Source organism: Amphiprion ocellaris, chromosome 22 (assembly GCF_022539595.1).
Source record: "Amphiprion ocellaris isolate individual 3 ecotype Okinawa chromosome 22, ASM2253959v1, whole genome shotgun sequence".
Taxonomy (NCBI): domain Eukaryota; kingdom Metazoa; phylum Chordata; class Actinopteri; family Pomacentridae; genus Amphiprion; species Amphiprion ocellaris.
In genome coordinates, this window is record NC_072787.1 from 11,637,551 (window position 1) to 11,651,361 (window position 13,811).

General features: G+C 42.0%; 1 protein-coding gene and 1 long non-coding RNA gene across 2 annotated transcripts in view; one reads left to right on the forward strand and one right to left on the reverse strand.

Moving 5' to 3' along the window:
• The window catches only part of LOC129347956 (uncharacterized), a 29,243-nt gene extending 22,507 nt beyond the window's left edge, over positions 1–6,736 (reverse strand). Inside the window, exon 1 of the long non-coding RNA XR_008600314.1 lies at positions 6,478–6,736. This is a non-coding gene — a long non-coding RNA (uncharacterized LOC129347956). The remainder of the gene's footprint in view (positions 1–6,477) is intronic.
• A 5,743-nt stretch (positions 6,737–12,479) lies between these two features.
• Positions 12,480–13,811, forward strand: part of zfhx4 (zinc finger homeobox 4) — an 84,985-nt gene continuing 83,653 nt past the window's right edge. The window contains exon 1 of the mRNA XM_035946429.2: positions 12,480–12,638. The gene's annotated coding sequence lies outside the window, so the exon portion shown is untranslated. The remainder of the gene's footprint in view (positions 12,639–13,811) is intronic.

Consider the following 13,811-nt stretch of genomic DNA (forward strand, 5'->3'; position numbering starts at 1 on the left):
CCCACACACACACAAATAAACATACGACAAACACTCTCACATATACAGACGCGCACGCACACTTGTTATCGATCTACAGCTTAGCTCATGCCAGCAGGTAGTCCAACTCACCGGTTATTCTGAGGAATTGCTTTCAGTAGCTCCATCCACACACACACACACACACACACACACACACACACACACACACACACACACACACACACACACACACACTACATGATTGTTTCCAGTGGCTAAATCTACACAATTTGTACACAGCCAACTCTTAAGACACCATCACCTCCTCTTCACAGATCAAGGGCTGAGTTTGTCGATACCACGCACACACACAAACACACACGCACACTCCCAAACACACTTGCAGCCTTGTAACTGAACCATGTTTAATGCCATGAGAGTATCAAGTTGAATACTGTTGCATACTTAGTTCTTTATCCTGATCTCTCATCCCTCCATGTCTGCCCCTTCCTCCTCTAAATATTGCTTTCTCTCCTTCTCTGTCATAGTCACACTTTTTTGAATTCTCTTTACAGGTGATAACACAGTTTGGTGTGTAAAGGATAAAGGATTGAAGCATTGTGTATGTATGAATGACTTGGGCGTGCTTGTGTGCATGTGCATGTCATGTTTGTTGTGATCCCAAACAGCCGGGTCCTGCCTCTACCGCTGTGTCCCCTTTTTTTAATCTAATTTGAAAACAAGCGAGAGGAGCACGAAGTTCAGTTTGTAAAACCAACATTTGGTATAATGGAATGTTTCTCATTAAAGGCAATCAGCCAGTAGACAACAAAAGAACCTTTCATTGAAGAATATGAAGTGAAAATAAAAAACAGGGCACCGCTGTGGCTGGCACCGTTCCCCTTGTAATATGTTATGTGTGTAGCCTGCTCCTCCTCTCCCGAAATCGGCCTCTCTTGTTTGAAACGGATCGAATTAAGATGTTCAAGGATTTTTCTTGCTCCTTGCTGCTCTTCTCAAAGGTCATAAGTCTAATGTAATTATGGCACATAACTGTGGTAAGGGAAACACATGCCAAGAGATGATATGAACATACAAGCTGTAAACTGCAACTTTCTTTTCGCTAAGCAGAATGTTGCTTTTTATGACTGAATCAATATCTTTAACTAAAGCTTGTAAAGCCGCCCAGTTAGAGATTTTATTTAGGCTTACCTCTGTCTGACCTCCTCATACTCCGCCTTGACTTTCCTTGCATGAGAACAGCAGGAAGCCTTGCATAAGAACCAGGTGGCATTGCGTACTGCATATAATATTACCCCAATGTAGCCGATTTTAAAATAGACATTTATTAAATGCATTGTGATGTATATGCTGTTTCTTGGTATGCCTCAGCTCCAAACTAGGCTGAAATGGATTCTCTTTTCCACTTCCACATTTCTAATCTGCAAACTGTGTGTGATGTGCAATTTAAAATATTAAAACTAAATCAGGCATGTGAGATTTAGTAAATGTTGGCAGCAAATGCAATGTAATATAAAACTGATTAAAATTAAACTAAGTTTTGCACTCAAAGGTTGATTTTAAATAATCAAATAGGTTACAAGGCAATTTTGTAGTCTTATTTTATAAGAAGCATTCTAAAGGGAACAGGATATTGGGCCAAACTGTGGTGGGTAAGTAAAGAAATGTGAAGATATTGAAAGATAAACCTACAGAAGGAGTAGTGAGAAATAAAAATGGAGGAAAATGAAGAGGCAGGGAATGTGCGCATAGGTTGTAGGACATAAGGTTCTCACTTTGAAGAGTTAAACGGTTTTTAAATATCGATTATGCATTTCAAACACCTCAAGTCTGAGCTTCTCTGCCTCTCTGCTTGAGATTCTCGACCAGCAGCGATGCCATGCAAAGTGAGAGTCACGTGACTGGTGAGGGTAGCCAAGTTAGCATCACTGCTGCTTGATTCTCCTCCAAAAATGTCTTAAAGAACACAGCAGTTGTGTGCTGGACAACATAGTCTTCAGGGTTTTTATTTCAAAAGTATTGTAATGGACATGTTTCAGTAGGTATTGATTATTGAAAATTACTGCTCTGTTTATTACAAAAAGCACTGAGCTGTGCCCTCTTCATTCACTGATATTTCTCCGGCTTCTGCTGTGCGACAGACTCACACAATAAGAGGACTGCGAGGTGAAACTTCAGTGATAACACATCTGTAATACATAATTTACATTAATGGCATCATTAGATGTGTTTTTTAAAACCTGATTAACTTCAAGTTCTGATTGCAAAATTATTCATAAGGTATAGACGGAATACATTAGGAGAGTAAAACAACAACAACACTAAAACATTTAGAATGAAGCTGGCAAAATAAAGAATGCTGTACATTTTGGAGGTGTGGAGGTGCTTTTTTAACATGATTTATAACTTTTACATTTGACTTTTTTGCATCAGAATTAGTTGTAACTAAATAGAAGTGATGAAATAAGAGTTTAATTTTTTTGTCTGAAGAGAACTTGTTTAATTGCTTCTTTTCTTGATTACATTCTGACAATACAAGTGTCTTGGTCAGTCATGGGACTCATATTTTGCAGGTATTAGGGCTCTAGCAAGAGTCTGTACATATGCAAGAGCAAGAAAAAGACATACCTTTCAAAAGAATATGAACTGCAACACTTTGCTTTTCTTTCTCTCTCCCGCACAATATGCCAAACAACACTGACAAACAGAATTTGCACTCACATATACAAGAAGTCAAAAATAATCAGATTTAAATTATCGCCTTTCATCCAAACACCAGTAATATTTTTTTTTTACAACTCCCTAAATTTCCCCCCAGTTGATTACAGCATTGCATGCCCAATTAAGCAACTTTCTGATCTTTTGTGCTTTCATAGGTCGGCTGTAATTCTTAATCCATTTACAAAAACACAAAAATAAAGAACAAAACTTGGGGAAAGAAAGAGAAGAAACTTATAAAAATTATAATAATCAGCACATTGACTAGCCGACAAAGAAACAGGCGTGTGTGTGTGTGTGTGTGTGTGTGTGTGTGTGTGTAGGAGGATGGAGGTGGCAGTGTGAGCATGCTCTCTCTGCTATTTGCTCGACTGGTAATCAGCCAAACACGCTACAAGTCTTCTGCTATGATTTGCCCCCCAGTGTGTCTCCAGTCTGAACGCCTGTGAGTAAATCAGTGTTTCTCTATGCAGACATGTGCATGCATTTATTTAATATCTCATCTTTAGAGTATATGTATATATACTGTATATATAAATATATATTTATATGTCTGTTTTTGTCAGTGTGTTTCCATGGGACTTCGTCTGTGTCCGAGTGTACTGTATGTCCACATGTCGGCGTGTACACATCTCAGAATATATATTTGTTTCCTGTGCCTTCCCCCTGCTGAGAAGCATAGTCTGAGGTTTACAGGTTTGTGTGCGCATGTGTGTGTGTGTGTGTGTGTGTGTGTGTGTGTGTGTGTGTGTGTGTGTGTGTGTGTGTGTGTGTAGCCTTACATGCTCACAGATGTGTGTATTCGCCGGATGGGAATACAGCTCCTAGGACATTTAATCTAGGGGGAATTTCACGCTAGTTACTGCTTGTCATCAAACGTTTCTGGCGTAAAATACTGCAGCGATCTTTTATTGGCGGATGTTCGGGACGAATTCTCTGTCAGACCCCTGAGTGCCCCGCTGCCCTCCAGACAGGCTGGAAGTGTGTGTGAAGAGCCAGAGGAAGACACAGCAGACAAAGTTTGTTGTCTTAGTTTTGATGCTTTTGAGTGGAGGCAAAAAATTCCAAACCTTGGATGCTTGAGTGTGTGCAAATTCAAACTTTATAGTACAAAGATGCAGAAACACGGAGCCCCTTTTTCTGCACACACCCTATCTATCTCACACGCACACACAGATCCCATGCTTAAGGGAAGACTGATCCGGTATATCTAAAGTCGTATGTGTTCACTTAGTAAGCCACAGCTGCTAGCACCATTACCATGATTTCCTGTGTGTGTATGTCTCTATGTCTATCTGCCCCCTCAACACATACACATCTAAGGATCCTATCCAAATGGGGTTTAGCAGGACACATATTTTACACCCGCCTGAGTTACTCTGATGTTCAGGTGCTTCACTGTAAAATGTGACCCAGGTTGTCTTCTAATGCATATCACAGCATGAGGAAAAAAGTTAAAAAATCAGGACTGCGTATTCCCTCCACCCCTTCCAAGAAACAAAGGAGGGAACTCATAACCTTAACTTTAAAAGTCTGAACAAAGGAAAGAATAATAGCTTTTTGGTGCCTCTTTATTAAAAGCTTTCAGTATTTAAGCCGGCAGCGAAAAACAAAGGACACATTTGTTTAATAGAATAATCCTTCCTGTATTTAAGACGACTCCAAAGCTTTCAAATTTGAGCCTTAATGTTTCGACAAGCTGTTCAATCAGTTGTTTTTTGAGGACATTGCAAATGGCAGGCTGTCTCTGAAATACGTTTGCTTGTTTTACCTGACCCACTTTTGCTTCACTGTGTGTGTGTGTGCGTGTGTGTGTGTGTGTGTGTGTGTGTGAGAGTGTGTATGAGTGTGTGTGCACGGGCGTGTGTATGCGTATGCTCTGTCCCTCTTTGCTCAGAAGGTTGTAAATGTAATCTTAGACACATGTTACTTTGGCTGATGTTTTTCAGATTGATGTCAGTTGCGATTAGCATATCTCCTGCCAAGACACAGGAGTGCTCTTTAGAGTCTGGCCTCATACACACTCACTCACACACACACCCACACACACACACACACACACACACACACACGTATGCAAACCGTTGGGTAAACATAGCTCAGCTGCCATTTTGAATGATTGCACAATGATTATTTGATGCAGTGATTTATTTTGAACGCAGCCTGTAAGTAAACTGAAGCAGGGAAAGATGAGAAATCTGACTGACAACCTCCATAGCAAAATTCTACTCCAAGACAGTCTCCTGACACCCCTTTTCCCAGCAACGTATTATTACATGCTGGCCCCAAAAACACATTTTAACACTCCCCTGGCCTCCAACTTTAATGTCACCCTGTCTGTTTCTTAAAATGCCGTCTGTAGAACGCAGCCATGTAAATGCAGCTGTGACCAACACACTCTGTGCTGAAACTGTTTCATTTACATTCATCTTGTGCTTGGGAATGGAGAATTCCGCCTCCAATGTAAGACAGCAGGGAAACTGTGCAAAACGAATTTCTCACCATCTCTGGAGAGCCAACGTTATAGGGATTCAGAACACACCCTTCAGACAATGGAAGAGGTGGGGGTCTTATTTTCTCTTCTCTCTCCCCTCTTTCTCCTGTCTCTCTCCACACCTCCCTGACCCTGCTTCCCCTCAACCTGCCCAGCAGAGTGAGAGAATAAGTGTAGTGCCAACAGGGGGTGGGAGAGAGGTGGGGGGATTCGGGGAGAGAGACGGAGGGGAAAGTCAGATAAAAGTAGTTAAAAGGAGAAACGGAGAAGGTGGAGGAGTGGAGGGGGGGTGGAGGGGCGCAGGTTTGAAGGAACAACAGCAGAGTGACTGACCAAATACTCAGCGACAGTAGGAGAGAGGAAGACGGATGCAGAGGGGGAGAAAGAGAGAAGGGGGAGAGAGGACGGGAATATATATGCGGTGGCCAGTGTTGTGAGACAAGGCAGGTTGCTGTCACTTTAAAAATGACTGTAATAAAAGTGACCGTCGGAAGATGGATCTGGTGATTTTGGCTTGCTAATCAGTCATCTGTGAAGAGGACCACAGCCCAGATTCAGCGGCCGCCTGACACCTCTTGATTGATGCCTGTGCCCGATAAAAAAAAAGGCCCATTAACTGTCCTCCTATTAAACTGGGTGAAATGGCAAAAAATGCTCCTCTCTCCCACTCTGCTCTTCTGATCTCTCTTTCATTTAAACCACATATCCTTTCATATTTTCTCCCTCTTTTTTTTCCTAATCCTTATCAGTCCCCACTGTTAAGGTAGTCTGCTCTTCTTACAGTTAATATTGAGATGGTGGGAGAGAGTGGGAGTAGATGTTAATCAGCGAGGCCTACTTGTGTTTGTATGTGTGTACTTGTTCACGTGGCCACCTGATGTCACATACTGTCTTTGAGTGCGGCCGTCCCGCTCGGATCAATAGATAAATAGTCAACATTTCAGCTGGTACCTGCATCACCAATTCTCATTAGGTATGCAAATGAGCCCGCATCATCAGTGATGTCAGAAAGTGTGCGACTTCAAACCTCGTTTTTGCCTCATGACATGCGTCAGGAAAAAGTAATGACCCCACGACTGAATCTCATATCTCCTCATCTCTTCTGTTCTCTCATAGACACATACACACACACACACACACACACACACACACACACACAAAGATTGCCTGCAATAATAATAACCCCACAGACGACAGCTTCAGCCCCCTCCTTCCCATCCCCACATCCCCACCTCACCCCCATCACCACCACCACATACAATCAAACAAAGCCTCTCTCTTACCTTGCGCATGACCAATCCTTCCATCTCTCCCTCTTTTTTTTTTTTGCCTCCACCATTCTATCTATGCATGCTCTTCCCCATCTGTAAACCCAACCACACCTAGCAGCAACACCTTGCACTCTCCCGACCATCCCACAGCCTACAGCGCGGCACTCACACCCCCAATAAATACAGCCCTGGTCTGCCGTTTTCCCATCTATCCCTTTTTCTCTGCCCCAGTCTCTTTCCCCCTCTCTCTCCCTCTCTCTCTCCCTTTCTCTCTCCCTCTGTCTTTCCCTCTCCCCTCGCTCCTGGCTGGTGCTGGTGAAATATCAGGACAAACGGATTCCAGCTTTTTTCTCTGGCTCAGAGGGGTTGTTCTGTGCGATTTGGCCCTGGGGTGCATTTCAGCGCTTCTGATGTGAGAGAGAGGGCGAGGGAGAGAAAGAGAGAGACATAGAGGGAGAGAGAGAGAGAGAGAGGAGGCAATGGAGGGAAAGAAAAAGGAAGTGTGAGAGAGAGCGAGAGAGGAGACACAGCTCGGGTTTATCCTTTCTTTCTGAGGGGCAGTCAGGGGTTTTAAAATGACAGGCTTTTGACCGGCATTGAACCAGCAACTTGAGGTGTGCATGCTCTTCGTAGCTTACAGAGGCCTTGAGGTGATCTCCATACATAATCAGGACAATCCACCTCCATGACAGGTGCGCGGCCATCTTGGAATCTCTCTGAGCCGGTGGACTTGAGCAGAGTGTCCGTGTGCCGGTGTGTAAATGAAACAGATGAACTGCAATCCAGCAGTTTCATAGCTTTAAATAAATTGACAAGCTTTCAAATGAACTGAAGGAAGGAACAGATTTTTGCTCTGTATAATTTGGGTATTTTTTATTCTCAAATAGGAGTGTATGGTATTTTGAATTCATTTTGTTTTTCCACTGAGCTGCTACAGGTCAAATGTAATAACATAGGTTTAAAAATGTCCCTGCAATATTCATTGAAGTCTCTGAAATTCAACATGTTTCATAACCTTTGGTGGACTTGAAAAATTGTATATGCATCAGAACTAAGTGGAAAGCTTTTTTTTTTAGGTTGCTCAGAATGAATTTCTCAATATTCATCTACTTTGACAGTTAGGTAAATAAATGTCTGGTATTTTAGTTTTGAGGCCAGCCATGTCCTCAAAATATTTTTATTTTAGGACATAATTTTGCAGTAGAGTCCATTTTGGAATTTCCACTGCTGAGTGTGTTTTACCTTCTCCTTGCATGTGTGTAGATTACATGACTTGTGTCTACATGTGTGTGTGTTTATGTTTCATAATCTCACATCTCACTGTGAGGCATTCTAAAAGGATTTGTCATTCTCAGCTCAGCTGGGCTGATTGTGAATTAAATGTATTTTTAGGCACCTTTTTTCCGTCCCTTTGTGAACCCAGTTAGAATTGAGGTCAGGACACACAAACAGACACACACACACACACACACACAAATGCACACGCCATCTCAGAGAAAGACACATAGCTTTCAGAACAAATCACTGTTGAACTACCCTGTGTGGAATGATTCTGACATTTTGTTTGGGAGAAATAGCATTTAATTGAAGGGAGGGGCGATACGGATGGCAGTTATGCAACCAAGGGAAAATGTCTACATTTCAACCCAAATTGAAAACATAACAGAGTTTGTGTGTGTCTCTACGTGTGTATGTGTGCGCGCGCATGTGTGTGTGCAGAGGTTGCATGTACCATTTCAATGTTATCCACAATTTGCTTCCCTGTCTGATTGTGAATTAGTTGAAGTTATGGGGTTTATGCCATATAAAACAGCATTGATTTTGCATTATAATCAAAGTAATTCCTCTCTCATGCTTTTTAACACCTATCTATCAACTGTCTTTCTTAATTGTACTGTAATTGCAAGTATGAATTTACATGTTATAAACTGTCACATTTCTACAAATTTGCATTGCTCTTACTCTTTCTCTACAATTTTTTTTTTTTTTTACAAAAATTAATGAGCTGTTAATTAGGGGAAATTAGAGATTGATTAATGTATTTTTTACATCAGAAAACAGAAACAATTAAATAATTTTCCTTCTTCAGGGAAAGTTTAACATGCTTTTATAACAATTGTGACTCTTCTGTGAAATTGTCAGTGCTGTGGCAATACATTTTAAAGCCTGCTTATCTCTACAGGGAAGCCCTGTTTCTTTTGTCCCCAACACAGTAAGGTCAGAGGTCAGAGTCACCTCCAAACAGACATGTTGAATTGGGAGAGACTCGGTGTTTTGCTCACTGACACTTCGGTGTGGTAGGTGCTTGCAGCAATAACTGCTTGAACTCAGGTCATTGGGTTTAATGATGGTCACTTGGAAAGGAGGTTGAAGAGCTCTCATAAGGACTCTTCTAATGCAGTGATGAAGCCAACAAGCATCTTTCAGGGTCACCGCACACCTCAAAAACATGACGCCTCTCACTCTCTCTCTCTTTCTCTCTCTCTTTCTCGCTTTCTCTCTCTCCATCTCTTTTTCTCTTTTTTTGTTCTCTCCTTCCCTTCAAGCGTTGCCAATTTGTCTGGGCTGCATCCCTTAATCCGTGCGCATTTACGTAGTGGTCATTGCGCCTCCGGTTGACTTGGTTGGCTTGTTAGATGATGGCGTCCATGCAGGAGACTGACTGACTGTACAAGCTCACAGCTGACAACAGTGTTCGGTGGTAACTCGTCGCTTTGTAACGTGCTGCAACACATATAACAAGTGGTAAGACAAATATCTATATCAGTGTTTTTTTCCCCTAAATGTATTATTTTTTCTAATTAATCAATTAAAACTGTTAATTATGACAAGTCATTATTTTTTATCAAGCCAATAGAGGTGTATTTTTAAGTAAAACATGATCAGAAATATGAATTGAAATTTTTAACATGCCATTAATTTATCAACAGCACTGTCACAAATACAGGCCTGCTACCAAAACACAACAGACAATGACAGCATTACTCTTATATCATGTGTAATATATTACTTTTGAGTAACATTCCCAGAATGAGACGCTCCTTACGTTTTCGCCCCGCGTGTCGAGATATCAATCTGTTGCCATAGAAGTGACTTCTCAGTACTGACTGGGTTATTTGCCGTGTTGGGATGGCCCACTGAGTGTCAAGGCAAGGAGGAGGAGGAGGAGGAGGGTGGGTGTTTGGGGGGGGCATGGATGGATGGATGATGGGGTGGGAAGGTGGAGGGGTGACAGTCCCCCAGAGAGGGAGAGTGGAGGCTCCTGGAGATCTAAAAGGACCTCTCGGACCACTAAATTGACATGTTCAAGCTCCTGGGTTGTCATGAAGAAAGCACTTTAATAAGCCATGTGACAACATACAATATAGCAGTCTTTACTTTCATTAGGCCATTAAAGAAGAGGCCTCCCGTTAAAGTGCAGAGTACATTTTGATTTCTATAATATGACTTTGTTGTAACTGTAGTATTTATGTGTGTGTGTGCAAAATCACATCAATATTTATTATTATTATTATTATTATTATTATTATTATTATTATTATTATTATTATTATTATTGTCAAACAGTGTTTCACATTTAATCATAATGATGTAATAGAATGTAGGTTTTCTTAAAATTGCATTTTATACATTGCATTCCTGCAGTATACTTTAATATTTACATAAGGGAATTGTAGTTAAATTCCTATTTGGGAGTCAATCAATTCATTTGAGTCCTATTATGACTGTTGTCAATTATTTTCCTTTGTTTTGTTTCTTTTAATGGAGCATACAGGTGCTATTGTTCCCATCACAGGCCTATAAGTGCACGTGGATCTGAGTGACAATCAATAGAATTTGGCGTTAAAGAGGGCTGCAAGCCAGTAGATGTGTTGGGACACCACGATAAGACCAGGCTAGAGGGGGGGGCTTTTCTTTCTTTTCTTTTTTTTTTTTTTAATTCCCCCGTCCATATATGGAGGACACTCACTGGACGCGTGTCTATTAAATAGGGTTCAACAATGAAAAAGATCGGAGGAGCAAAGGGCCAAGTGGGAGGAGGGCAGCGGGGCGAGGTGAATGGAAACAGCCCTGGTGTTGGCTGTGGGGAGGGGTTAGGCACGGAGGATGTGTGTGTGTGTTGTGTGTGTGTGTGTGTGTGTGTGTGTGTGTGTGTGTGTGTGTGTGTGTGTGTGTGTGTGTGTGTTGATGTTGCCCAAATGCGGGCACCGACGCCTGCCAAGTCACTCTCCTTCTCCTCACTGTTCTCCTTCCACTTGCTTTTCTTCTTCTGCGGCTCTAACGTCACGGCGGACCTCGTCCCGCCTGCATCAGGGTAAAGACTTTACAGTCAGGGGCCATCGATTGCTCTTATCAAATAAACAGAGTGACACCGGCGGACCCCCACCGCCCTGCACCTTCACCCACACCCCTCCACCCTCCCTGTCCGCTAATCTCAAGACCCCCCCACCACCCACCTTCACCCAATTTCCCCCCTCCCTCCCCTTCGTCCCTCTACATCTCTTCCGTATGCTCGAGAGCCCCAGCAGCTGTGGTCCCATGTAAATTTTACATGATTGGCACCTCCTTATTTTGCCCCATCCGCTTGCCCCCCTAACTCCCCCCTCGTGTTTTCCCCCCTCCCCATATCATGTTGCATATTAATGCACAGTTTATGCAATAGCTCATCTGACAGTGCGCACCGGCTGTCATGTCAATGCCTCTTTTTTTTTTTTCCTTGCGTGGGGGAATTTGCATAGGTGATTATAGTGCCCTGAAGTGCTTGATTGTTGCTGTGTTCGGTTATGTGATGCTGAAATGTGATATTTAAGGAGGGGGCGAGGGGGAGAAACGGTTCCCCTTGACCCCTTGAAACGCAATCCCGTGTGGCCCCGTTTGATTAGGGCATTTTTTTCTAATTGTTGTCATCAGGACTCGCACTATCATTGTGCATCTGGAAGCACTTTGACATCTAAGTCAGCGGTTCCTTCCCAAAGTGGGGTTCAAGAATCCCTAAAGGCCGAGCGGCGTGGGGGCAGCAGTGGCGGTGGCTGGGGTTCCCTCGGGCAAAATGAAGAATTGTTTAATTTCACTGTGATTTCATTAACCCGGAATTGTGGCAATTAGAGGACATGCGTCTGAACAAAGGTTCCACTTGTGCCACCAGTAGCGCAGCACTTACAGCAGGTTTACAATTCCAAATCAATAACAGCTTAAAAAAAAAAAAAAAAAAAAAAAAAAAGATATTGGGCATCCCAGTAACAGAATCCAATTAAATCAGGACCCTTGGCTGGTATAAGGTGTGTCTATTTGGGGGTCCTTGACATGAAAATGTTGGAAAAGCCCTGATCTAAGTGACTGAGGCAAAGGGCTGCTTTGACAGTCTTTGTTTTTAGCCCAGGCGCTACAAGCTCTTCCTTTTTTCTCTTCTCTGCTTTTTTCTTCCCTCTCTCTCCCTTCCTCTCTCTCTCCCTCTCTCTCCCTCCCTCTCTCTCTCTTTAAAAGGGAACGGAAGAGTGGGCTGATACCGGTCTCATGTTGCGTATGGATTTTCGTTTATATAATCGATTGAAATGACCCAATACATTGATTTCGGGTTCAGTGTTTTACAAACAAGCGTTTATGGGTCTCGATTTTATGTTAGGGATGATTCCAGTGTGACACCGATGCGCACAGAAGTTGGGAGTTGTTGATTTTTAAATAAATGATCTAAATGCAAACAAATAAATATCTATTGTTTCATGTATAAAAGACTATAAAAAAGACTGACTCGGGTGGAGGGGGGAGCAAAGGAGAAGAAGGGGAAGGGGGGGACAGAAAAAAGACAATATTGTGCTGCCTCTCTCCTTAATCAAATAAAGTGGTGTAAAAAAAAAAAAACACGCACACACACACACACACACACACAAAAGCATTTCCTTCCCTCTGAATTTCTCCTTGAATTATATGCCATCACTAGTGTGTGTGATTGCGGAATATTAAATTAAAGTGGGATAAGTCCGCACCGAGGCGGGCTGCGTCCAATCCGCAACTCATTTCCCCTGTTGTAGCACCGCATCACTGCGCTCCTCTCTTTTCAATGACAATGTGCCAAATCTGGGCATTTTGAAAACACTTTCCATATGCTATTATCGGATCGCTACTGAGCAAGAGAAAGACAGAAAAGAAGGAAAACGGAATGCTTTATACCAAAGGTACCACGAGTCTACATTTTTATGTATCTTCTCTTTCACTGGCTTATAATACTTTATGCTTTTGGGGGAATTTAAAAGAGGTAAGAGAAGGTAAATTTGAAGTTTTTTATAACGATTGTGTATTTATGGAGCGTTGCTGGATGGCTTCAGGGTTGAGTGTGAAAATGTCGAGAGAGTTTATGTTGAGCATCTATGGGCAAAAAAACTTAATTTCTTTCACTGTTGTTTTTTTTTCCTACGTTTTCCTCTTTTACTGCTGAAGAGGAAATACTTTTTGGCCACTTCTTTGTGGAGTATCTTGTGAGGAAACGAGTTAAAGTAACATTTTCTAGGACGTTAATTTCGATGAAATATTTCTTTCTTTTCTGATTTATTTGCAAATAAACTGATTTCGCAACCTTAAATTATACGCATGTGACAACTTGGATTTATATTTAGAAGATCTCTGTGTGTTGGATTCCTTTTGAAAGAGTTTTAATGACTGCATGCATTTTCAGTTTTTAAGTGCTTTTTAAAAAATAACAAATCTTGGCTTGATTATTGTGGAGACAGTGGCACAATCACATTTTGGTTGCAATGCGTTGAAAGAGTTCCACTTAACTTCTTGCTGTCTGTTTTATGGGCCTTTATGAAGCTTTGTTTGTGCATGTGTTTGCTGGACGATAGTTGGCCAGTGGGTCAGTGTGGCAGGTTGTGGGTCAGAGCAGTGGGCTTCTCTTTTTTTGTGTGCTTTTGTGTGTGTCCTGATGAGGCAGAGGGGTCAGCCCTGCAACCCCACGAGGGCGCCGACGCATAGGACAAACAAGGTGGATATCTGATTGCACGTCCAGAGGAGGAAAAAAAGGAAACTGACCAGGTGTTTGCAGCAGACATTAGGAGACAGGTTGCAAAAATGAGCAAATAATTAAAGAAGAAATTATAGCATAAAAATCAAGCGGAATCCTCAACAGAAGATTCTACAGAATATATTGATGGACCAACAATACTCCCATCCTTTAGCATCTCCCCGAGTGTCAAGCCAATATGGTAATATGTCCGGACGATTCAAACTTATTGATCTGCTGAAGTGACAGAAGATCGCTGTGAGTGTTCAATGCTACCTTTCACATATTAATAGATGCGTTGTAAAATAAAACAAACAGCATCTGATCATTGATAATTACACTACAATTA